Raw genomic sequence first — 27,121 nt, forward strand, 5'->3', positions numbered from 1 at the left:
AAGTGAAGCAGATCTGGGTTTGAATTCTTGCTTTACCACTCATTTACAGTCTAATCTGATAATTAACTTCTCAGCCTGTTCTTTCATCCATGAAATGGGGTTACTAATACCTACCTTTCAGGTTGTTGAGAGGGTTAGAGAAGATAGCTGATGTGAAACACTGGTTAACTTTGGAAACACATAAAGCCTAAATAAATAGCTATTCTAAAGATCTCCTTTAAAGCTGGCGATGTTCTTTTAAATGTCCCTAGTGGTTACACACTTGGTTTTCTGGATTTTTGAAATGGCCTAAATTTACCAAAGCCCATCCCTACGGGAAAGATATCAAACTGAGTAATACTGTTTTTGGTCAGAAACAGAGTTTACCTCTTACATTATGAGGCTGCTTTTGTCATATTACTTGGAAACTGGTTCTGAAGAAATGGCCAAAAAGAAATTCCTAAGTGGTTGCCATGGCCTTCCCTGGTGGTTGTTAGCTTCCACTCCACGTCTGCACAGCTCCATCTACCACTGCCCCCCGCCCCATGTATAGTCTCAGACCCAACACCCGTCTCCAACCTAGGCTGCCTGGCTTCTTGTCCATTCAGACGCTTAATGTTTAGGCACCTTACCAGACCTGGTTTCTAGTAACACATTTACAAGAGCTGGACTCCTGAATCAGCCCCCAAATCACTCTGTTACCATACAGACTGCATGCCCAAGAATCAAACTTTTTTTTTTTTTTTTGAGATAGACTCTCATTCTATTGTCCAGGTTGGAGTGCTGTGGTACAACCTCAGCTGACTGCATCCTCTACCTCCTGGGTCCAAGCGATTCTCCTACCTCAGCCTCCCAAGTAGCTGGTTCTACAGGCATGCACTACCATGCCCAGATAATTTTGCCTTCTTAGTAGAGATAGGGTTTTACCATGTTGGCTAGGCTGGTCTCAAACTCCTGGCCTCAAGTGATCCACCTGCCTCAGCCTCCCAAAGTTGTGGAGGCGTGGCTGGCCATAGATGTTAACAACTTCTTCTTTTTTTTTTTTTTTTGAGATGGAGTCTTGCTCTGTTGCCCAGGCTAGAGTGCAGTGGTCCAATCTCAGCTCACTGCAACCTCTGCCTCTTGGGATCAAGTGATTCTCTTGCCTCAGCCTCCCAAGTAGCTGAGACCACAGGCGCATGCCATCATGCCCGGCTAATTTTTTGTATTTTTAGTAGAGATGGGGTTTTACCGTGTTAGCCAGAATGGTCTCGATCTCCTGACCTTGTTATCCACTGGCTTCGGCCTCCCAAAGTGCTGGGATTACAGGCATGAGCCACTGCGCCTGGCTGATGTTAACTTCTTTTTTTTTTTTTTTGAGACGGAGTCTCGCTGTGTCTCCCAGGCTGGAGTGCAGTGGCGTGATCTCGGCTCACTGCAAGCTCCGCCTCCCGGGTTCACGCCATTCTCCCGCCTCAGCCTCCCAAGTAGCTGGGACCACAGGCGCCCACCATGTTAACTTCTTAAGAAGCTATTTTTACCTTCAGATTCCAATATTGTCCCAGTTCACTGACCTGGGCTCTTCCAACTCCCGGCCCTGACACGTGACCACACTGAGCTCTCTGGATCGCCCTGGCACTCCCTCAGCACGCCAGTTCTCCTGCTATTTGAAATGGGCCTTGCTACACAGAAGAAGAATCCCTGTATAGAAGATTCATCACATTCTTCTTTGCAAGCAATAGAATCAAACTGACTAGTTTTAATAGAAAAGTAATTTATTGAAGGATACTGGGACTTGAGAGAAGATCAGGAAAGGCTAGACAACCAGGCTCAGTAAATGGGCAAGAAGAAGAAAAACTAGAATCAGCCACAGCCAGAGCCAAAATCATGCCCAAGCCCTTACTGGTGAGGACACCACTGCCACAAGTGCTGAGTGCTGGACCTCATGGCCACCACCTCAGCTCTGTGCATCAGATGCAGCACCCCTCAGCTCCTGCCACTACAGGCATCCCCCAAAGGGATTCTCTACTATGCTTCTTTGTATAAACAGCCTCTGCCGCAGTCTGGAGGGAGCCAGTTAGACTGGTCTATCCCAGGTCGTAGGGCAGTGCCCTTGCTTCAAGAGATCCTGGGAAAGTATCTGACATCTTCAGCTTCCACGACAGGTGTCCAAAACAAGTATCCGTGAAGCCTCGCAGGCTGTGTCTGCTATGACGAGGACATCAATCTCAATGTAGTAAACTTTAGCTCACTGGAATTTTAAAAGTTTGGAACAATTTTCTGGAAAGCCTTAAAAGAGGTTAAGCCTTTGCTTTAAGAAATTTCATTGCTGGGCACAGTGGATCACGTCTGTAATGCCAGCACTTTGGGAGACCGAGGCTGGTGGATCACCTGAGGTCAGGAGTCGGACACCAGCCTGGCCAACATGGTGAAACCCCCATCTCTACTAAAAATACAAAAATCAGCTGGGCGTGGTGGCGGGCACCTGTAATCCCAGCTACTCAGGAGGCTGAAGCAGGAAAATTGCTTGAACCTGGGAGGCGGAGGTGGCAGTGAGCCAAGATTGCACCATTGCACTCCAGCCTGGGCAACAAAAGCAAAACTTTGTCTCAAAAAGAAAGAAAAAGGAAGGAAGGAAGGAAGGAAGGAAGGAAGGAAGGAAGGAAGGAAGGAAGGAAGGAAGGAAGGAAGGAAGGGAGGGAGGAAGGAAGGGAGGAAGGGGGGAACGGGGGAAGGAAGGGAGGAAGGAAGGAGAAATTCCACTTTTCAGAGTCTAGGATTAGGCTATAATGTGAAGCAGACTAAAATTTCTTCAAAAATATGTTCATTTTTATTAACTATTACAATTGGAAAAAACTCTAAATGTTCACGCCTGTAATCCCAGTGCTTTGGGAGGCTGAGGTGGGAGGATAGCTTGAGGCCAGGAGTTTGAGACCAGCCTGGGCAACAATGCAAGTGATCCCATGCTATAAAAAAATTTTTTTTTCATGAGCTGGGTGCAGTGGTATGATCCCATTCTATAAAATTTTTTTTTTTTTTTCATGAGCTGGGTGCAGTGGTATGCACCTATAGTTCCAACTACTTGGAAGGCTGAAGCAGGAGAATCACTTAAATCTAGGAGTTCGAGGCTATAGAGAACTATGATCATGTCACAGCACTCCAGCCTAGCTTGGGCAACAAAGTGAGATGCTGTCTCTTAAAAAAAAAAATTACAATCATATTAATTTTGAAGATACAAAGCAAGATATAAAACTGCCTACATAAATGCAGAATTACATACAGAATGGTCTTACCATGTAAAAGTATTGACAGATAAGGAGCTAGACAGATAAATGCATCAGTAGGGTAGTCATGCTCACAATTGGTAAAAGCCATAAAAAATTTCTTTTCTTATTTCCACTTTCTGTATCTTTCTGATTTTTCTTTTAAAGGGGATGTACTGAATATATTCCTTATATATTTTTAAAAGTGATTTTTAAAATATCTGTTTCATTTCCTATGGTCACTCCTGATATAACAATTTATCAATTAAGTTAGCTTATTTTATATTTTAAAAGACTAAGAGCCATACAGTTAAATGCAATGACACACAGTTCTTTTTTCTTTCTTTCTTTCTTTTTTTGAGATGGAGTCTCACTCTGTCGCCCAGGGTGGAGTGTAGTGGTATGATCTTGGCTCACTGCAACCTCCACTTCCCGGGTTCAAGCAGTTCTCCGCCTTAGCCTCCGGAATAGCTGGGACTACAGGCGTGCACCACCATGCCTGGCTAATTTTTGTATTTTTAGTAGAGATGGAGTTTCACCATATTGGCCAGGCTGATCTTGAACTCCTGACCTCATGATCCGCCCACCTCGGCCTCCCAAAGTGCTGGGATTACAGGCGGGAGCCACCGCCCCCAGCCGACACACACAGTTCTAAAAGTCACGTTATAAACAACTGGAGTTAGCTGAGTGTGCGCTCGGTGTTAGATGATATTAGGGAATTATTTTTTGAGATATATTGGTTCGAATAGTCACAATGTCTATAATTTAATTTTTAAAAATCAGCAAAAATATATGTAAAGGAAATATTAAAAAATTAAGGAAAGCCATATAAAATGTTCAAAATGATTGAAAGTAATTGGTTAGGAAAAGGCAAAGGGTTAAATAAGGATGGGCCGGGCGCAGTGCCTCATGCCTGTAATCCCAGCACTTTGGGAGGCCGAGGCAGGCGGATCACCTGAGGTTAGGAGTTCAAGATCAGCCTGGCCAACATGGTGAAACCCCGTCTCTACTAAAAATACAAAAATTAGCCAGGCATGGTGGCAAGTGCCTGTAATCCCAGCTGCTCCAGCTACTGGGGAGGTTGAGGCAGGAGAATCGCTGGAACCCAGGGGGCGGAGGTTGTGGTGAGCGGAGATGGCGCCACTGCGCTCCAGCTTGGGTGACAGAGCGAGACTCCGTCTCAAAAAAACAAAACAAAAACAAACAAACAAAATCGATGCAAGTATTAACCAGAAGAAAGAAGGTGTAGCTATATTAATATTAAATTAGTGGTTAAAGCAGAAAGTATTGCTAGAGATAAATAGAAAAACTTTATTATGAGATAAAGGTTAAGTTTACCAGAAGATATAAGAATTCTAAATTTGTATTCACCCTAATAACCTAGCCTCAAAATGTATACAGCAAAAACTGAAGAAAGAAATGAAGTCATACTTTCAGTGAGAGATTTTATCACCCCTCTCTCAATAAATGATAGAATAAGCAAACACTCAAAACAAGCAAAAAATAAGCAAATCATGAACAATACAGAAGGCTTGAACAAGGTTAATAAACTTGACACAATTGACAAGAGGAACATTCCCACCAACAACCACAGAAAACATTTCCTTTTCAAGTGTATTTGGAACATTTATCAAACTCATGTATGCTGGACAACAAAGCAAGTCTGAACAACTTTCACATGACTGAAATCATACAGAATCTGTTCCCTGGGCTTCACAGAATGACGCTAAAACATCACTTGTAATAGAAATACAGGGCTGGGCACAGTGGCTCCCAGTGCATTGGGAGGCAGAGGTGGGAGGGTTGCGTGAGGCCAGGAATTCAAGACCAGCCTGGGCAACAAAGCAAGATCCCGTCTCCAGAAAAAATAAAAATTAGCTGGGTGTGGTGGTACATACCTGTAGTCTCAGCTGCTTGAGGGGGAGTACGGTTTCAGGCGAGAGGGTCACTGGAGCCCAGGAAGTCGAGGCTGCAGTGAGCTGTGATCGCACCACTGCGCTCCAGCCTGAGCAGCAGAGAGACACCCTGTCTCTAAAAAAAAAGAAAGAAAGAAAGAAAAAAAGAAATATAGATACCATTAGGAAAAAGGTAACTAGAAAATTCACAAGTTGGTCTGGCATGGTGGCTCATGCCTGTAATCCCAGCACTTTGGGAGGCCGAGGTGGGCAGATCACCTAAGGTCAGGAGTTCGAGACCAGTCTGACCAATATGATGAAACCCCATCTCTATTAAAAATACAAAATTAGCCGGGCGTGGTGGCATGAGCCTGTAATTTCAGCTACTTGGGAGGCTGAGACAGGAGAATTGCTTGAAGCTGGGAGATGGAGGTTGCAGTGAGCTGAGATCACACCATTGCACTCCAGCCTGGGCAACAAGAGCAAAACTCCATCTCAAAAAAAAAAAAAAAAAAAAATTCACAAATTAAGTGACCCAGTTTTAAATATTTTGTGGTATAAAGACTAAATCACAAAAGAAATTAGAAAATATCCAGAACTGAATGATGAATAACTTACCCCTTTAAGATATTCTATGCCACACTACCAAACCAAAGACAGTTCATTTTTTATAAAATAGCAAGACTTTTCTTATTCCAAAAAGAGCTATACATGACCAGGCAAAAAATATCCAGGTCAATTTTTTTTTTTTTTTTTTTCTCTTGAGACAGAGTTTCGCTCTTGTTGCCCAGGCTGGAGTGCAATGGCATGATCTTGGCTCATGCCTGTAATCCCAGCACTTTGGGAGGGCAAGGCAGGTGGATCACCTGAAGTCAGGAGTTCAAGACCAGCCTGACTATGATGGTGAAACCCCATCTCTACTAAAAATACCAAAAATTAGCCGGGTGTGGTGGTGCATGCCTGTAATCCCAGCTCTTCATGAAGCTGATGCAGGAGAATCGCTTGAACTCAGGAGATGGAGGTTGCAGTGAGCCGAGACTGCGCCACTGCACTCCAGCCTGAGCGACAGAGCAAGACTCCATCTCAAAAGGAAAAAAAAAAAAAAGTCAAATTAAGAAAACTAAGAAAGGCAGAGAAATTTCTCCATATTAAAGGAACAAAGGAGACATGGGAACTCAGTACAAGGCATGATCCTACACTGGATCCTGATCTGGGGAAAAAATTCGTTTATAATTAATTATTGGGACATCATTTTAACAATTGAGAAAATCTGAATTTACATTTGAACTATGGATTACATAGATAATACAAAGAAACACAGCAAGTGGGGCAAGATATAAATAATGAATGAATGTAAAGGGCATTTGGGAGTTCCTTGCACAATTCTTGAAACTTGAGATGAAAGGAAGTAATTGTTCCTGAACCATCATAACGGAATGGGTAGAAACAAACCCTGTCTTGTTTCTTTTTGGCCTTTTAATTTAAAGTCAATATTTTAATAATCTTTTTGATGCTCCAGTTGGTTGCTCCCAGCCTGCAAATGGACCACTACCAATATGTAATTAAAGGAGAATAACAAAGAGAATATAGATTACACAGGTGCTGACTTACAAATGCAAACGTTGTAGCAGAAGATTAAGCTCCCTGGAGGCTAGAGGTGCACATCTTTGCTTATTGCCATCATAATTCATTAATGGTCAAAGTAACGCTGAGATCAATATTCCTGCAGTCATGGGAATGAAAAAAAATGATCACCACCAAAACAAGATACAAAGACAGCCTCAAAATGTTTCTCCCTGCATAATTAAGAAACCACTCATTGTCATGAATTTTAAAACTGAACAGATTTTCTTAGGTATTGTGTGTTCAAGAGGTGGCATACATTAAAGGATGTTGAAAAGAATTGTTGTTCCCTTACATAGAAGGGTATGCAAGAGACAGAGAAACAGAGTTGCATATGTTTATCTAGTTATCTTCTTAGCTCCTCAAGAACAAATATTTTCCTTGAAGTCTTCTTTCCTTTCTCTCTCTCTCTCTTTCTTTCCTTCTTCTTTTTAATTTTTTTTGAGACAGAGTCTTGTTCTGTCACCAGGCTGGAGTGCAGTGGTGTGATCTTGGCTGACTGCAACCTCTGCCTCCCGGGTTCAAGCAATTCTCCTGCCTCAGCCTCCCGAGTAGCAGGGACTACAGGCACCCGCCACCACTCCCGGCTAATTTTTTTTTTTTTTTTCCAGATGGAGCCCAGGCTAAAGTGTAAGTAGTGCGATCTCCGCTCACTGCAAGCTCCGCCTCCCGGGTTCAGGCCATTCTCCTGCCTCAGCCTCCTGAGTAGCTGGGACTACAGGTGCCTGCCACCACACCCGGCTAACTTTTTGTATTTTTAGTAGAGATGGGGTTTCACTATGTTGGCCAGGATTGTTTTAGTCTCTTGACCTCATGATCCGCCTGCCTTGGCCTACCGAAGTGCAGGGATTACAGGCGTGAGCCACCACGCCTGGCCTACATTTTTCCTATTGGCCATTTGTGTGTCTTCTTTTGAAAAGCATCTATTAAGGTCTTTTGCCCATTTTTAAATTGGATTATTTATTTTTTGCAATTGAGTTAAATTCCTTATCTATTTTGGATATTAACTCCTTCTCAGATGCAGTTTGTAAATATTTTCTCCCATTCTGTGGGTTGTCTTTTCACTCTGTTGATTGTTTCCTTTGCCGTGCAGAAGGTTTTTGGTTTGATGTAATTCCACTTGTCCATTTTTACTTTTGTTGCTTGTGCTTTCTTTTTTTTTTTTTTTTTTTTTTCTGAGTCTCACTCTGTCGCCCAGGCTGGAGTACAGTGGCGTGATCTCAGCTAACTGCAAGCTCCACCTCCTGGGTTCACGCCATTCTTCTGCCTCAGCCTCCCAAGTAGCTGGGACCACAGGCGCCCGCCACCTCGCCTGGCTAATTTTTTGTACTTTTAGCAGAGGCGGGGTTTCACCATGTTAGCCAGGATAGTCTCAATCTCCTGACCTCGTGATCCGCCTGTCTCAGCCTCCCAGAGTGCTAGGATTACAGGTGTGAGTCATTGCACCAGCAGGCCTTTTTTTTTTTTTTTTTTTTTTTTGAGAGGGAGTCTCACTCTGTCACCCAGGCTGGAGTGCAATGGTGCAATCTCGGCTAACTGCAACTTCTGCCTCCTGGATCCAAGCGATTCTTGTGCCTCAGACTCCCGAGTAGCTGGGATTACAGGCACTCACCACCATGCCTGGCTAATATTTTGTATTTTTAGTAGAGATGGGGTTTCGCCATGTTGGCCAGGCTGGTCTTGAACTCCTGACCTCAGGTGATCCACCGCCTTGGCCTCCCAGAGTGCTGGGATTACAGGCATGAGCCTCCGCGCCTGACTGTGCTTTTGAGTTCTCATCCAAAAAATCTTTCCCCAGATCGATGTCACGAAGTATTTCCCTTATGTTTTTTTTTCCAGTAGTTTTATAGTTTCAGATCTTACATTTAAGTCTTTAGTCCATTTTGAGTTGATTTTTGTATATGGTGAGAGGTAGGTGTCTAGTTTCATTCTTCTGCATATGGACATTCAGTTCTCCCCACATCATTTATTGAAGATACTGTCCTTTTTCCAATGTATGTTCTTAGTACCATCACAGAAAATCAGCTGGCTGTGTGTGGATTTCTTTCTGTGTTCCCTATTCAGTGCCATTTTTATAGTGTGTCTATAGCTTATGTGTCTATTTTTATGCCAATACCATGCTATTTTGGTTATCATAGCTTTGTATAGTATATTTTGAACTCAGGTAGTGTGATGTCTCCAGTTTTGTTCTTTTTGTTCAAGAATGCTTTGGCTATTTGGGAACTTTTGTGGTTCCATACAAATTTTAGAATTAATTTTTTTCTATTTTTGTGAAGAATGTCATTTAAAGTTTGACAGGGATTGCACTGAATCTGTAGATCATTTTGAGTAGTATGTACATTTTAAGAATATTAATTATTTCAGTCCATGAACACAGAATATCTTTCCATTTATTTGTATTCTCTTCAATTTCTTTCATCAGTGTTTTATAGTTTCCATTGTAGAGATATTTTACCTCCTTGGTTAAATGTATTCCTAGATTATATATATTTATATATATTAGTTATTATAAATGGGATTTTCTTGATTTCTTTTTTGGATAGTTCATTATTGGTATAAAAAAACACTACTGATTTTCGTATGTTAATTTTGCATCCTGCAACTTTACTAAATTGGTTTATCAGTTCTAACCGTTTTTTTGGTGGAGTCATTAGGGTTTTCTACACACATGTCAACTGCAAACAGGGACACTTTGACTTCCTCCTTTCCAATTTGGATGTCTTTTATTTCTTTCTCTTTCCTAATTACTTTGGCTAGCAGTTCTAGGACTATGTTGAATAAAAGTGATGAAAGTGGACATCCTTGTCTTGATCCAGATCTTAGAGGAAAACGTTTCAAGTTTTCCCCATACAGTATGATGTTAGCTGTGGGTTTGTGTGAGACTTTCTGTTAAACATTTCTTGTTTTTTTTTTTTTTTCTTTGGATGGAGTCTTGCTCCGTCGCCCAGGCTGGAGTGTAGTGGTGCATCTTGGCTCACTGCAACCTCTGCCTCCTGGGTTCAAGTGATGCTCCTGCCTCAGCCTCCCAAGTAGCTGGGACTACAGGTGCCCACGACCACACCTGGCTAGTTTTTGTATTTTTAGTAGAGACAGGGCTTCACCATGTTGGCCAGGCTGGTCTTGAACTCTCAACCTCAGGTGATCTGCCCTCCTCGACCTCCCAAAGTGCTGAGATTACAGGCATGAGCCACTGCGCCCAGGCTCTGTTAAACATTTCTGCTTTTAGTTTTCTAGTTGTAAAGAGGCTCTCTCACCCAAAACTTTTAAAATAAATACTGCCCTTTTATGATATGCTCATATTTTACATAAGTTGGAATAACAAGGCTCTCAAGAGTGATATGACTCACGCCTGTAATCCCAGCATTTTGGGAGGCTGAGGTGGGAGCATAGCTTGACTGCAGGAGTTCGAGACCAGCCTGGGCAACACAGAGGGACACTGTCTCTACAAAAAACAAACAAACAAACAAACAAAATTAGCTAGGCGTGGTGGTGTGTGCTTGTAGTCCCAGCTACTTGGAAGGCTGAGGTGGGAGGATCACTTGAGCCTGGGAGGTCAAGGCTGCAGTGAGCCCTGATCGTACCACTTGCACTCAGCCTGGGCAAAAGAGCAAGACCCTGTCTCAAAAACAAACAAAGAATAATGAATATTTGAAATAGTATAACCGGCCTATTAAGAAAGTCCCAGCTTTGGCAGGCACAGTGACTTACACCTGTAATCCTAATACTTTGGGAGGCTGAGGTGGGAGGGTCACTTGAGCCCAGGTGTTTAAGACCAGCCTGGGCAACATGGTGAGACCCCATCTCTGAAAAAAATTTTTTTTTAATTAAAAACATGGGCCGGCTGCGGTGGCACACACCTGTAATCCCAGCACTTTGGGAGGCCAAGGCAGGTGGATCACGAGGTCAAGAGATCAAGACCATCCTGGCCAACATGGTGAAACCCCGTCAACATGGTGAAACCCCGTCTCTACTAAAAATACAAAAACTAGCCAGACGTAGTGGTGCGTGCCTGTAGTCCCAGCTACTTGGGAGGCTGAGGCAGGAGAATCTCTTGAACCTGGGAGGTAGAGGTTGCAGTGAGCTGAGATCATGCCACTGCACTCCAGCCTGGCAACAGAGCAAGACTCCGTCCAAAAAAAAAAAAAAAATTGGCCAGACGCAGTGGCTCATGCTTATAATCCCAGCACTTTGGGAGGTGGAGGTGGGCAGATCACCTGAGGTCAGTATTTCAAGACCAGCCTGGCTAACGTGGTGAAATCCCGTCTTTACTAAAAATACAAAAACTAGCCAGGTGTGGTGGCACATACCTGTAGTCCCAGTTACTTGGGAGGCTGTGGCAGGAGAATTGCTTGAACCCAGGAGACAGAGTTTGTAATGAGCCGAGATCATGCCACTGCACTCCAGCCTGGGTGACATAGCAAGACTCTATCTCAATAAATAAATACATAAATAAAGTTTTAAAAATAAGAAAGTCCCAGTTTTGTGCAAAATTTGAAATTATTTAACTCCAGTCAAGAGTAATTTTTTAGGCTGGGTGCAGTGGCTCATGCCTGTAATCCTAACACTTTGGGAGGCCGAGGCCGGTGGATCACCTGAGGTCAGGAATTCAAGACCAGCCTGGACAACATGGTGAAACCTTGTTTCTACCAAAAATACAAAAATTAACCAGGCGTGGTGGTGGGCACCTGTAGTTCTAGCTACTTGGGAGGCTGAGTCAGGAGAATGCTTGAACCTGGGAGGCAGAGGTTGCAGTGAGCCGAGATCGCACCACTGCACTCCAGCCTGGGTGACAGGAGCGAGACTCTATCTCAAAAAATAAATAAATAGGCCCGGTGGGGTGGCTCACGCCTGTAATCCCAGCACTTTGGGAGACCGAGGCAGGTGGATCACCATGTCAGGAGTTCAAGACTATCCTGACCGACATGGTGAAACCCCGTTTCTACTAAAAATACAAAAATTAGCCAGGCATGGTGGCGCATGCCTGTAATGGCAGCTACTCAGGAGGCTGAGGCAGGAGAATCGCTTGAACCTGGGAGGCGGAGGTTGCAGTGAGCCGAGATCGCACCATTGTGCTCCAGCCTGGGCAACAAGAGCGAAACTTGTCTCAAAAAAAAAGTTCATCAAATTAAAAAAATATAATAATATTTTGTAGAAAGGAGGTCTTACTTTGTTGCCCAGGCTGGTGTCAAGCTCCTGGGCTCTAGTGATCTTCCTACCTCAACTTCTCAAAGTACTGGGATTACAGGCGTGAGCCACCACCCCTGGCCTATTATTTTAATTTTTAGAGTTATAATTTTTAAATAGTTTTTATTCTATAACAAGGTCATCTAAGGAGCAAGTTCCAGTGAGCATTTAATTCAGTGAGAACAATAACCCAATCTTGAAAATATATTCTTTTGGAACAGAAGTCAGAGACAATAAAACACTAGATAAAGCCACATGGCCATGTACCAAGCTATTAAATTTTGGAGACAGTACTCTGTGAAATATCAAAGATAATTCCGGGAAAATTTGAGAGAGTATTAAAGCAAATACAACTTTAAGTTTGCAAATACAATCTTATAACTGGGTATGGATAATGAAATGGAAAAAATGCTATGGCTGCAAGATCATTCCTAACACAATGTGTCCCTATGCTACAGAGATTGTCTGCACCTGTGCTATGAGATTATACCCCCATGACCATACAGACCTGCCTACAAAAAAACTACTCATGACTTATGCATGCTTTGAATATATGAAGTGTTTGGAAAAATCACTCTTCTTTCCAATTTCTTGGTTATCTAATGGCCTGCAGGTATAAAAGATAAGAACCTAGCTCATTTATGTTTTCTTCTTCCTTCCAATTCCTTCAGTGTTAGGTAGTTATGTCATTATTTTTAAGTTTTGTTGTGGTTACCCTTTAACTTTAAATAGTATGTTACACCTCAATTTTTCATTCCAAAAACTTGAGTCAGTATCCTGACTTCAGATTATAGAAGTTGCAGGTATCTATGATACTATCCTTCTCTTCATATTTCCTTAACTTTCCATTTCCCACCTTTTGTTACCTATACTTTTATATTATGAAGAATAATGCTTGCCTTTTTTTGCAACATAACCAAGATCTTCCTTACTTTGTCCTTAAGTTGAGTGTAAAGGATGAACTTTAACTTAGAAGATGAATACATTCTAGAGATCTAATGTACAGGATGGTGACTGTAGTTAAGACAACAACGACAACAAAAAGTAATTACATTAGTAAGACTACATCAATATTGTGCACTGCTGAACTAGGTAGCATATTAGGAATGCAATTTTCCTCTCTATGAGGGCAGTGTCATATCCTTCATATATTTATCATACCCTTCATATGTTTATCATACCCTTCATATATTCAATGAAAAATGTCTTAGCACCATGTACTAGTCTTTTTCTCACACTCCCTAAATTACTGAAAATTATACATTATTCTTCTAAATTGGGCCATAACATACTCAATTAGCTTTTGGTTTTTCTGGAATTATTAATTTCCTATCTTTTTATTGACTAAATATATAGTTTATCTTATACTAAAATTTTTTTTTTTTTTTTGAGACAGACTCTCTCTCTGTCGCCCAGGCTGGAGTGCAGTGGGGCGATCTCGGCTCACTGCAAGCTCCGCCTCCTGGGTTCACGCCATTCTCCTGCCTCAGCCTCCCGTGTAGCTGGGACTACAGGTGCCTGCCACAGCACCCGGCTAATTTTTTGTACTTTTAGTAGAGACGGGGTTTCACCATGTTAGCCAGGATGGTCTCGATCTCCTGACCTTGTGATCCGCCCGTCTCAGCCTCCCAAAGTGCTGGGATTACAGGCGTGAGCCACCACGCCAGGCCTATACTAAAACTTTTGTTGTTGTTCTCCTAGTAACACTATGAACTGCATGCAATACTTTTGCCCCAGAGTCCTTCTCTTTGGAACTCTTTGTCCTCCTACTTCAAAATGGATAATTTTTTTTTTTAATCACACACTACTTTCCTTTCTTGTGTTAGAAAGATCCCTTGCCTTAATCTTTCTTGGATAACTTCATCATCCTGCTGGAATACATGCTCAAATAACTTAAAAAAGGAGTCCTTTACAAGCCCTGGTTTGTATGAAACACCTACATTCTACCCTCACAGTTGATTGATAGGTAGGCTGGATATGTAAATTAGTTTCAAATTTAATTTCCCCCAGAATTGAAAGGACTACTCGATTATCTTCCAGCAGCCAGAGATGTTAATGAGAATTTGGCTGTTCAATTTTCATTCCTCTATAGGTGGCCTAATTCTTCCTTCTGGAAGCTTTCAAAAACTTTTGTTTATTCTTAGAGTTCTAAAAATTTTACAAAATTATGTCCAAGTGGGTTATCTTCCCCATTTATCACTGTTGGCACTTAGAGGGTTATTCTAATGTAAAAATGTGTCCTTTTCTCGGAAATTTTCTTATATAATTTCTCTAGTAATGTCCCTTATGCCATTTTGTCTGTTCTCCACTTCTGGATCTCATATTACTTAGCTGTTGGACCTCTTAAATGGGTTTTTACATCGCCTATTTTCTGTCATATGTCTCATCAGTGATGGAGAATGCCATCTTCACCGCACTACTGTCACTTTTGTCTACATCAATTGATTAAAATAATAATAACTACTACTACTAACTATGTCAGCCTGGAGTAGAATCCTTGTTTTTACCATTTTGAGTGTTTTACCCAGCGTCATAGCTACCCAACTGCTGTTCAGATAGCATCCTCTCAGAAGGTTGATGCTGAAAATGCCAGGAAATGGAATATTTTAAATAAAAATAGAAAACCTTATTGAAGTCCGGTTGTAGATATTTCTTTGCCCTCTTCTGCCAGGCTCATCACTCTACCATAGATAAAATTAAATTGGTGTGGCATAATTTGCACTTCACAAAATCATGTTGATTACGACCCAGTACCTTGTGCTCTTCTAGGTGGTTGCAAATTGATTGTTTGATGATTTGCTCTTGTATCTTCCCAGGTATCCAAGATAAGCTGAATAGTCTATAATTACTACAGCTGTCTTTTTCCCTGTTTTAAAAAACAGGTACTCCATCTGCTGATTCTACTTGTCAGGACCTTCTTCTGTCCAACCTTCATTTTCTAAAATAAAGGCTGGTGGTCTTGCAATTATATTTGCCAATTCCTTAAGTGTCCTGGGATGCGAGTAATCAAGCCCTGCTGATTTGAATGTACCAGGCTTTCTGAAGTGCTCTTCAATCACTTCTTTCTCCTTGTTTGCCTTTGCACCTCCAAGATGATAGCACTTAATCCAGTTTAGTTTCCTTATCATCGCTGATTAAAAAGAAAAATGAAACAGGTTAAAAACACAGTGAAAGCCTCTGCTATTACAGTTCTTTGTTAATAGTTTTTATTTAGCAGTATCTGCTGATAGTGTTGTTTTGCTGGTAGTTTTAGTGGTTGCATTTTACATCCTATAGAGCAAATTCCTTCTGGTATTCTTCCTTCCATTTTTTCACCCTTCCTGCCTCTTTCATTCCTTCCTTTCTTCCTCCCTCCCTCCTATTTTCCCTCCTTCCTTCTCTCTGTCTCTCTCTTTCTTTCTTTTAAATTTCTTACAGAGGATGAGATAAGGGGAAGGGAGGAAAAAAAGAGGCCAAGAATCCCACATAATATTATGATTAAGACATTTACTAATCACCAAATGCCCACATGCTGCCCGCAATTTTTCAGCCTGCTTGTAGCTGGAGTGAGGGGGCACATGACTAGTTCTGGTCCACAGGTACTGAAGAGCTATGAGTCTCCCAGGATTTCTTTCCTCTGCCCCAGGTAGGTAGAAGTCACATGTTCTGGACGGTGAACCAACAAAAGACAAGCAGCGTGGACCCCTGAGTCACCATTAGAAGGCCGCAGTCCTAGAGAGTCATCAGATCCCCAGAGGACTATGTGTTAAGCCACAGATATTTGGGGGTTTGTTTTTTCTAGCTTAACATCACTAATACAGTACCAGTTTTTGGATTAGTCAGATTAGGCTAGGTTTTTACCAAGGGAACAAATTAACCCTGAAATCTAAGTGGTTTAACATGACAAAGGTTTATTTCTTACTCATGGTACGTGGTAGCTAGTCTCCAAAAAGGGCTCCCAATGACTCTTCCCTCCTGGTAATCACACCCTTGGAAAGTTACCTCCTACTCTGACTCTGCATGATCCCATGACTCACTTTAAACAAGGAAGTGTGCAGAAATAAGTGTGGCAGAAGTGACACTGTGGCTCTCCCCAGTGCCTTAGAAATCCTGGCACTTCCTGATATTGCATTTGGAGCCATTCACGATATAAAATGTCTAGAGAATGAACCTCTATGGAGAGGAGCACCAAAGTGCCAGACATAAGCAAAGAAGCATCTTTAGTTCAATCCCAGTCAAGCTTCCTAAGCACCCCAGACCCAGTCACCATCTGACCACAACCACAGGACAGACTCTAAGTGAGTAAGAACTCCCCAGGTGAGCCCAGCCAACTCACAAAATTGGAGAAGTAACAAAAAATTGTTGTTTTAAACCATTTTGTATGGGATGGCTTGTTAGGCAGCAGTAGCAACCTGAAGCATCATACATACCCAATGTAGGTGAATGGGCACTGGGCTCCACACAGACATTCATGGAACCAGGTTGACATGGGTTCCACCATCTTGTATCTGCACCATTGGGAATGCGACCTCTTTGATGGCAGTAGTAAGGGAAGAGAGGGCTGAGGGGTTGCAACCCAACTTTTAAATGTTTTCATCTCTGCTCCCATTCCATTGGCCAATGAGAATTGTCAGGGAGTAAACGGAGATTCAATGCACATTACATGACTCTGCCATGGACCTTGCCAATAAAATTTGCCCTTGTTTCCTATAGTATTATAAGGCGGCTTATCCAAGTACCTACCACCCAACTGGCTTTCCAAGAATTATAAACAATGATGTAGGACTGGCTCATACATCTCACAGAACCAACTGGGTGTACCTCCTCCCAACTTTGCATTCTGTGATGCCATGTGGGTAGCTAGAAGTCAGCCACGGTAGAAATATTTGCACCATATAGCTTGGCAAATGCTACAAATCAGGGCTTTCTTCCCATGTATCTAGTTACACCAGATCCAAAATATACCTACTATTCAGGTTGCCTCTATATTCATGCACATTTGTTTATTATTATAGGTAGAATTTTTTAAACTAGCCACTGATGGTCTCATTTCTTTCCCTATTGCAAACAGACCAATCTATGAATTGAAGATGTTAACATAAACCTGATTAACCTTTTATTAATAAAAAAAAGATGGCAGTTTGAAGTTTCTTCTATATAACCAGAATGTGCATATTTTAATACACAGACACTAGGTTAATATTCGTATTAGTACAGTACTGGAAATGTTGCTATAAAAGAAGTATTAAATGTACCTGTTCTCAGTCAGCATCAACAAGGTTTTCACCCCTCCAGTAATTATTGCATCTAATAACACTGCCTTAGCTACTGATTCATTCTGGAAGCTTCAGTATCTTTTAGGCTTTAGAGTTTATATGACTAAACTCCTTTATTTTAAGCCTTGCTGAAAGAGTTAATTCAGTGTCCTGTTCTAGTTCACCAACTCTTTATTTCCAAACCTTCAACCTCCACATACAAACAATCAGGAGAAAGGCCATCAATAAGGTTTCAGCATCTATTATGGGATATGAAGCAATAACATTTTAAATAGCACCTTGGAGGCCTGGAGGAGTTAATACATCTTTCAGCAGTCCCTACTTTATAGCTCTGGAGTATTTTGAACCCTGAAAAGCTGGATTATTTATGAGGAGATTGAGAAGGCTCCAGTTGGAGGGAAACCTCATTTCTTGTTTCTTATACAAACAAGAAAGGGTATGCTTTGATAAGGTTTGAATCTGTGTCCCGGCCCAAATTTCATGTCAAACTGTAATCCCCAGTGTTGGAGGTGGGACCTGGTAGGAGGTGATTGGATTATGGGAGCAGTTTCTCATGAATGCTTTAGCACCATCCCCTGGGGGCTTTTCTTGTGATAGTGAGTTATCATGAGATCTAGTTGTTTAAAAGTGTGTAGCACCTGGCCGGGCGCGGTGGCTCACGCCTATAATCCCAGCACTTTGGGAGGCCGAGGCGGGTCTCATGAGGTCAGGAGATAGAGACCATCCTGGCTAACACGGTGAAACCCCGTCTCTACTAAAAATACAAAAAATGAGCAGGGCATGGTAGCAGGAACCTGTAATCCCAGCTACTTGGGAGGCCTGAGGCAGGAGAATCGCTTGAACCCGGGAGGCGGAGGTTGCAGTGAGCTGAGATCGCACCACTGCACTCCAGCCTGGGCAACAAGAGCGAAACTCCGTCTCATAAAAAAAAAAAAAAAATGTGATGCTGACATTCCTTCACTGAGAGATGGGGTCCCTCAACTAAGGTGGATTTTTGTAACTGCTTCCACAAATAGAATGAGATCAAATGACATTGCATGGCTTCAGAGGCTGGGTACTAAAAGGCAATGTGGCTTCCACCTGGCTCTCTCCTTGGGACCTGTGCATTTGGAGCCCTTAGCCTCCATGGGAAAGTCCATCTATCCTGAAGCTACCATGATAAAGAGACCACAGAGAAACAGAGAGGTTCCTATACAGCCACAACTCTTCCAGCCACAACTGCTTGAGTCTTTGCAACCCAAGAATCAGGCATGTGCGAGTGTCAGCCTTCAAGCTGTCAGCTGAAACCAAGTTGGAGTGGAAATGAGCTGTCCATGCTAAGCCTTGTTCAGATTACAGATCTGTAAGAAAAGTAAGTGTTGCTCTTGTTTTAAGCCACTGAATTTTGCAGCCCTTGTTTCTGAAACAGCAAGTAACAGATGCCCTTCTAGCTAGCATCCGCAGAATGTTGAAGAAGATTATAGGATGAAGGTCTAGAATCATCTGAGGAGCCCAAAAATAAGACGCACAGCTGGATCTCATGATGGCTTGACGAGAACCTAAACCAGAAGAGCAGCAAAAATCAAGTCAGCTACTTAGCTCCAGTGTCCTCCTCTCTGTGCCTCCATGGTCTTCTCCTGTCTCTTATTTTGCGGCCCTCCTCTCTGCCTCTCAGCATGTCTACTTCCTTCCTTCTCTCTGCAGTCTGGTGTTGTGTGTTTCTTCTTGACTGCTGCAAAGCCAAAGCTCTTCAGTTGGGATGCTCTTAGTTTAAGAGACCAGCCTATACTAACTTGCATCCTTTCTCTCCAGTGAAAAATTCTTGGGAGAGAGGATCTAATTGGCCAGCCTGAGTCAGATGTCTCTTTCTGGTCCAATCAGATGACACTGGGGGCAAGGCCACATTGTACCAACATGGCTGCCACTCCCACTGCCCAGCTCCCTGTGAAAATTCTTAGAAGGGGGCTCAGAGGCTTGCAAACATAGCAATACATCCAATGCTTGAATATTAGAAGGCATTTTGGATAGTCTTATTCATGACTACCACAGCCAGGCACGGTGGCTCACACCTGTAATCCCAGCACTTTGGGAGGCCGAGGCGGGCAGATCACCTGAGGTCGGTGATCAGCCTGACCAATATGGAGAAACCCCATCTCTACTAAAAATACAAAATTAGCCGGGTATGGTGGCGCATGCCTGTAATCCCATCTACTCGGGAAGCTGAGGCAGGAGAATCACTTGAACCCGGGAGGCAGAGGTTGTGAGCTGAGATTGCGCCTTTGCACTCCAGCCTGGGCAACAAGAGTGAAACTCCGTCTCAAAAAACAAAACAAAACCCTACCACAGACTCCCCTTTAAATTGCTTTTTGCTTTATTTACAAATATGCTTAGACAAGTGTATGCCAACCCCCTCCTCATTCCCAGCCCATTCTCACAGTTATTTGAAAGGGCACTTCTGGAACTCCACAAGAAGGCAGTGGATCCGAAAGATGTAACCTCAAGGAACGGAACTCAACGCTTGTTTTTCTTATATTTATTGTTTGAGGTTTATCTTATAATGTGAAGTTGCCTTCCTTCCTTTCCTCCCTTTCCTCCCTTTCCTCCCCTCCCCTCCCCTCCCCTCCCCTCCCCTCCCCTCCCCTCCCCTTCCCTTCCTTAGACAGAGTCTCTGTCGCCCAGGCTGGTGTGCAGTGGCACAATCTCGGCTCACTGCAACCTCTGTCTCCCGGGTTCAAGCGATTCTCCTGCCTCAGCCTCCCGAGTACTTGGGATTACAGACGCGCGCCACCATGCCCAGCTAATTTTTGTATTTTTAGTAGAGTTGGCGTTTCACCATGTTGGCCAGGCTGGTCTCAAACTCCTGGCATCAAGTGATCTGCCCCCCTCAGCCTCCCGAAGTGCTGGGATTACAGGCGTGAGCCACCGCACCCGGCTGAAACTGAGGCTTCTTGATGAACTTTGACAATTTTCCCACACTAAAAATTTTCTGGCAGGGCACGGTGGCTTATGCCTGTAATCCGAGCATTTTGGGAGGCCAAGGCAGGAGGCTGGCTTGAGGCCAAGAGTTCAAGATCAGCCTGGGAAACATAGCAAGTCTCTGAAAAAAAGAAAAAGATTTTAGAATTTCCCATTGCTAAGTAATCTGTGGTGTCAGAAATCAGGATAGAGGTTGCCCCCAGGGGAGGGAGAGACTGGACCGGATCTCTGGAGTGCTGAGAATGTTTTGTTTCTTTTTCTGGGAGGTGGATGAATGAGTGTATTCCAGTTTGTGAAAACTCATGAAGCTATACACATATGATATGTACATTTTTCTGTAGGTATATTATCCTTCAATACATGTTTAAATATACTTCACTAATTATAAAAGATCGCTCAAACCAGCGTCACTATCACATGTTGCTGATCAGTTTGTAGAAATATAGATAAAATATATGGTATATACACATATGATTTAACAGTACAAATAACATCTTCTATAAATACATACATGTTTGTTAGGGTGTAAACTCCATCGTAACATTTCTTCAGGATACTGTATAGATATACTAACCTCTCAGAAAACTCAGGCCCCTAAAATACTCCATTTGAGTGACAGTGGAATAGTGAATGGCTCTAGAGTCAGACTGTTCGGGCTCCAATTCTACTGCATGCTAGGTTTTTTTTTTTTTTTTTTTTTTTTTTTTTTTTTTTTTTTTTTTTGTTGTTGTTGTTGTTGTTGAGACGGAGTTTTGCTCTTGTTGCCCAGGCTGGAGTGCAATAGGGCAATCTCGGTTCACTGCAACCTCTGCCTCCCAGGTTCAAATGATTCTCCTCCCTCAGCTTCCCAAGTAGAGGGATTACAGGCAGGCGCGATCACGCCCAGCTAATTTTGTATTTTCAGTAGAGACAGGGTTTCTCCATGTTGGTCAGGCTGGTATCGAACTCCCGACCTCAGGTGATCTGCCCACCTTAGCCTCCCAAAGTGCTGGGATTACAGGTGTGAGCCACCGTGCCTGACCTTTGTTTTGTTTTTGAGACAGGGTCTCAAACTTTTTTTTTTTGAGATGGAGTCTCGCTCTGTAGCCCAGGCTGGAGTGCAATGGCGCGATCTTGGCTCACTGCAACCTCCGCCTCCTGGTGTGTCTGGAATTGGTTCCGGCCGGTGGGTTCGTGGTCTCACTGAATTCAAGAACTGAGCCACAGACCTTTGGGGTGAATGTTACAGCTCTTAAAGATGGCGCAGACCCAGAGAGTGAGTGGTTGCAAGGTTAATTGTGAAGAGCAAAAGGACAAAGCTTCCACAGCATGGAAGACCACCCCAGTGGGTTGCTGCTGCTGGCTGGGGTGGCCAGCTTTTTTCCCTTATTTGTCTCCTCCCATGTTCTGTTTCTGTCCTATCAGAATGCCCTTTTTTCAATCCTCCCTGTGATTGGCTACTTTTGGGATCCTGCTGATTGGTGCATTTTACAGAGTGGTGATTGGTGCGTTTTACAATCCTCTTGCTAGACAGAAAAGTTCTCCAAGTCCCCACTTGACCCAGGAAGTCCAGCTGGCTTCACCTCTCACTGGGTTCAAGCAATTCTGCCTCAGCCCCCCGAGTAGCTGGGATTACAGGAGACTGCCACCATGCCCAGCTAATTTTTGTATTTTTAGTAGAGACAAGGTTTCACTATGTTGGTCAGGCTGGTCTTGAACTCCTAGGTTAAAGCAATCCTCCTGCCTTCACCTCCCAAAGTGCTGGAATTACAGATGTGAGCCACCCTGCCTAGCCTGCATGCTAGTATTATGACCTTGGGAAAGTGATTTAACTTCAGCTTTCTTATCTAAAATGGAAATATTAAAAATAACTACTTCATGGGAATGTTGTATAAATTTTAAAAATAATGCTTATAAAGTGCTTGAAAACAGGTCTGTCCCATAGTAAAAACTTCATAGATATTAATTATTATTGTTGTTGTTATTAGACTATCTGAAAAATCAAAGAAGAGAGCATCCCTTTTTCTACCTTTTACTATCCCATCCACTCCAACTCAACAGAACTCACTTCAATTCAGTTTACATTGATTGGGCATCTCTGTGGGCCAGGCTCCATGCTCAAATCTGGGCAGAGTGGATGCTTAAAGCATGTTTCGGGCTGTACAGAGTCCCCTACTGCAGAGACCTAAACCCCTGGGAAGATTCTATGCTGGTAGCATTTCCCAAAGGTTCTGTGGCTCATTTCTCCCCAAGTTCACTTCTGGTGCTATTAGAAGTTCTACAAATTTCAGTCTTGAGCCAGTGCGTGAACACAGGCAAATTGTCTCTGGTGGGGTTCTCATCAGAGGAACCTGGCAAGGTAAAAAAGAGGAAGCAGGATGAAGGCTGTGTTTATTTTTTGTTGTGGATATTGTGTTGTGTTTCACCAGGGTGCCAGTCTACTTGACCTAAACAGAAACAACCTGTGTAGTCTTGTGTGACACTGGTATTGTTTTAAGTCAACATTAGGAGGTGGGACAAGAGAAAATGGCCATTAATTAGAACTTAAGCCCCAAACTCTCTCTATATACAATGGGGCATGGAGCGTCCAAGCTGAACAACTGTTTGGAGGTCATTTGTAACCAGGGTAATCTGCTATGGACAGTATCGAAAACGACAGTCACCTCCTTCAGAATTTACTGTCACCGTTGTCCTTAATAACTCCTATTTTTACTGTTCACATCTAGCACTGCATCAATGGATGAGCTGAGAACGTCTTGAAAAGGAACTTGTGAAAAATGCGAAGGAAATACTACTGCTAAATAGGCAAGGCTAATGTTCTCACAACTGTGGAAAACAAAACTGAAAAGAAAACACAACACCAAAGTCCTAAAGCAGTGTTTTTGCATTCATTTTCTCCCTCCATCCTTCCTTCCTGAATAAGCAGCTAACGGAGAACAGCCTGATATGCATTCCTCTTCCCTTCCAGATAGAGAATTGGGTGCTCTGCAGCTGGGCTTCTGTCCTGTCCATACCTGGCAGGACATGGACAAAAGAAGAAGAAGAAGCTGGTAAAAGAAGAAGAAGAGACTGGGTGCAGTGGCTCACACCTGTAATCCCAGCACTTTGGGAGGCCGAGACGGGCAGATCACCTGAGGTCAGGAGTTTCAAGACCAGCCTGACCAAGATGGAGAAACCCTGTCTCTACTAAAAAAAAAATACAAAATTAGCTGGGCGTGGTGGTGCATGCCTGTAATCCCAGCTACTCGGGAGGCTGAGTCAGGAGAATCACTCGGGAGGCTGAGGCAGGAGAATCACTTGAACTGAGGAGGAGGAGGTTGCGGTGAGCCGAGATCGCACCATTGCACTCCAGCCTGGGCAACAAGAGCGAAACTCCATCTCAAAAAAAAAAAAAAAAAAGGAAGAGCAGGGGTAGAGGAGGCAGGAACTCCGCAGTGCGCAGGGAGGGACTGTCTCCCCCCAGGTTAAGCAGCCCTGTGCCATGTATCACGGCATGTGGGAGGTAAGGATCCTTCCCCACTTGATTGTTTCTGGGCAGAATTCAGCATGGTGAATAGCATGGGCTGGCACCCAAAGTGCTTGGCTTTGAGTCCTGGCTCAGCCATTTACCTTGCATAAGTAATTTAGTCTCTCTGTGCCTCAGCTTCCCCATCTGTAAAATGGGGATAACAATAGTACCTGCCTTCTAGAGTTGTGATGAAATTAAAGGAGTTAGTATGTGAAAAACAGTTAAAACAGGGCTTAGCACATATAAACCACCCAATAAATGTTAGCTGTTATTATTATCTCCTTTAGCTCCAAATCATAATTACGATGAACATCATTGTATTATTTTGTCCTCCAGCTGCATGCCATGAAACCACCATATAGGCAAAAATTACCAAGTCCTTTTTCTATTTTAGTTACTACATACTTTATCAGACTCAAGATGAAACACTGTGGGCTGACTTAACAGTGATGACTAAAGTGAGGTCCAGGATGCTATTTTACTAGAAATCCTACCTCTAGGAGTACCTTCTAAGGGAATTTTCAGATATGCAAATCCAAGGTACAAAGGGCATCACTGCAGTATTATTTACGGAGTGAAAAACTGGCCTAAGTGTAGAACAATCTGAGAATGATTAAATATGTTATGGTGCAGAAATAGGCTTTTGAAGAATTTTTAATGACTAGGAAATGCTCATTAAATAAACGTAAGTAGAAAAGCAGGCTTCAAAACTGTTTACAATTGGATCACATTTGGTAACTATGTAAGCACATTTGCAGAGAAAACAAAACCCTAGAGAAATGTATCAAGATGTTCACAGTGGAGTTTCTGAGGGTGGAACTTAAGTATGGTTTTTGTTTACATTTTCTTTATATTTTTTGGTGCCTTCCATGTTTTACACAGGAACACACACAGTTTTTATATTTGGGAAAAACATTAAGTCATAAAACCAAAACATTTAAAGAAAGAATCCTTCAGAAGACATACAGTGGACTGAGAGGAACTAGGAATTGAACCCATGTTTCCTAACCTCTAGTTATTTGGGTGTTTTAAAGCCCAGAATGCCACATAATAGAGACAGGTGTTGTTACTTTTGAAAAAATAAATAAATAAATAAATAAATAATTATTATTATTATTATTTGAGACGCACTCCCGCCTTGTCGCCCAGGTTGGAGTGCAGTGGCGTGATCTTGGCTCACTGCAACCTCCGCCTCCTGGGTTCAAGCAATTCTCCTGTCTCAGAGTGGGATTACAGGTGCGCAACACCATGCCCGGCTAATTTTTTGTATCTTTAGTAGAGACGGGGTTTGTCCATGTTGGCCAAGCTGTTCTCAAACTCCTGACCTCATGATCCGCCCACCTCGGCCTCCCAAAGTGTTGGGATTATAGGCGTGAGCCACCATGCCCGACTGGTGTTGCTACTTTTCAACTTACTTTGCTCTGGGAAGAAAAGCTACGTGAAATCTCTGGGTTAAAAAATTACAGAGCCCAGCGCAATAGCAAGTAACTGCAGTCCTCAGGAGGCTAAGGCAGGAGTATTGCTTGAGCCCAGGAGTTTGAGGCTGTAGAGTGATATGATTGAGTCTGTGTATAGCCACTGTACTCCAGCCTGGGCAATACAGCCAACACCCCATCTCTAACATTTAAAAAAAAAAAAAAAGATAAATGAAAAGATACAGGGCTGGATGCGGGTGCGGTGGCTCATGCCTGTAATCCCAGCACTTTGGGAGGCCGAGACAGGCGGATCACGAGGTCAGGAGATTGAGACCATCCTGGCCAACACGGTGAAACCCCGTTTCTACTAAAAAATACAAAAAACTAGCCGGGCGAGGTGGCGGGCGCCTGCAGTCCCAGCTACTCAGGAGGCTGAGGCAGGAGAATGGCATAAGGCGGAGCTTGCAGTGAGCTGAGATCCGGCCACTGCACTCCAGCCTGGGCGACAGAGCGAGACTCCATCTCAAAAAAAACAAAAACAAAAACAAAATAAAACAAAAAAAAGATAAATGAAAAGATACACGGCCGGATGTGCGTGCGGTGGCTCACGCCTGTAATCCCAGCACTTTGGGAGGATGAGGCAGGTGGATCACCCGAGGTCAGGAGTTCAAGACCAGCCTGACCAACATGGAGAAACCCTGTCTCTACTAAAAATACAAAATTAGCTGGCTGTGGTAGCATGAGCCTGTAATCCCAGCTACTTGGGAGGCTGAGGCAGGAGAATCACTTGAATCCAGGAGAAGGAGGTTGCAGTGAGCTGAGATCGCTCTTGCTGCCCAGATTGCACTCCAGCCTGGGCAGCAAGAGCGAAACTCCCTCTCAAAAAAAAAAAAAAAAAAAGAAAGAAAGAAAGAAAAGAAAAGATATATAGATATAGATGAGGACATCTGGGGAGAATAGCAGGGACTTCTTAAGTATAGGATACAATTTGGTATTGAATAATCACAACCATTTGTTTTTACATGGGGGAGAAACATCCTTGGCCCACAGCAGAATGGACGAAAGCCATCCATCCACTCTTTTGGAAGGAGTTTTTTCAAAAAAATTCCGTGGTTTAGCTGGGCACGGTGGCTCACACCTGTAATCCCAGCACTTTGGGAGGCTAAGGTGGGCAGATCATGAGGTCAGGAGTTGAAGACCAGCCTGGTCAATACGGTGAAACTCTGTCTCTACTAAAAATACAAAAAAAAAAAAAAAAAAAAATTAGCCAGGCGTAGTGGCGGGCACCTGTAATGCCAGCTACTCAGGAGGCTGAGGCAGGAGAATTGTTTGAACCCAGGAGGAGGAGGTTACAGTGGGCCAAGATTGCGCCATTGCACTCCAGCTGGGCGACAGGGTGAGACTCTGTCTCGGGGAAAAAAAAAAAAAAAAATCCGTGGTTTTTAAAAAAAAGAAAAGCTAACTAACACAAACAAACAGGACAAGAGACATATCTAAATAGACAAGTAACAGAATTCCCAAATTCCCATGCCTCTGCACGCAGGACCTTGCTAATAAACCTCCCATTTGGAGTCCTACACGTCAAGGAAGATTACTAAGAAGAATTTGGAGTGCTCACTTTGGCAGCACGTATACTAAAACTGGAACAATACAGAGGAGATTAACCTGCCCCTTGCATAAGGATGACATGCAAATCTGTGAAGCATTCCACATTTTTTTAAGAAAGTTTTTTTAAAGAAAAAAAAAAAATGAAACAGCTTGGAAAACATCAGAGAAAGCCAGCAGACCATCCAGGCCACTGGAGCCTATTCAGCCGAGCCTGGGCTCCTGCCCCGTTCAGCTGTGTGCCTGGGCCTGCAGCTCAGCAGGAGAGGGACCTTGCAGGACTCACACCTTGGCCTGAGAGGCCAGAGTAATAAAATTAGGATTATTTATGATGCAGAAGTGATTTAATAACATTTTTCAAGAACCTGAAGGATTTATGTAGAGGAACTGCTGTTCTAGTAACTAAACCCTTTTGGATGGTCTCCAAGATAAACCAGGCTTGTCTAGCTTCCGCCCTGAGCCCCTCCACCTCTTCCAATTG

General features: G+C 43.1%; 1 long non-coding RNA gene and 1 other non-coding gene across 5 annotated transcripts in view; one reads left to right on the forward strand and one right to left on the reverse strand.

Annotated features, from left to right (window-relative positions):
* LOC105498737 (uncharacterized) overlaps positions 1 to 27,121 on the reverse strand; it is a 77,705-nt gene that overhangs the window by 21,144 nt on the left and 29,440 nt on the right. For 3 of the 4 annotated variants that reach the window (XR_011612395.1, XR_011612396.1, XR_011612394.1), the window contains exons 3-5: positions 14,464 to 15,053; positions 6,728 to 6,839; positions 5,120 to 5,252 (exon numbers count right to left, since the gene is read on the reverse strand). This is a non-coding gene — a long non-coding RNA (uncharacterized lncRNA). The remainder of the gene's footprint in view (positions 1 to 5,119; positions 5,253 to 6,727; positions 6,840 to 14,463; positions 15,054 to 27,121) is intronic. The other variant, XR_011612397.1, reaches the window with a different exon arrangement.
* On the forward strand, positions 26,646 to 26,752 carry LOC112423013 (U6 spliceosomal RNA). The gene has a single exon (XR_003013461.1). It is a non-coding gene; the product is annotated as a U6 spliceosomal RNA (small nuclear RNA).

The sequence above is a fragment of the Macaca nemestrina genome, chromosome 14 (assembly GCF_043159975.1).
Source record: "Macaca nemestrina isolate mMacNem1 chromosome 14, mMacNem.hap1, whole genome shotgun sequence".
Lineage (NCBI taxonomy): Eukaryota > Metazoa > Chordata > Mammalia > Primates > Cercopithecidae > Macaca > Macaca nemestrina.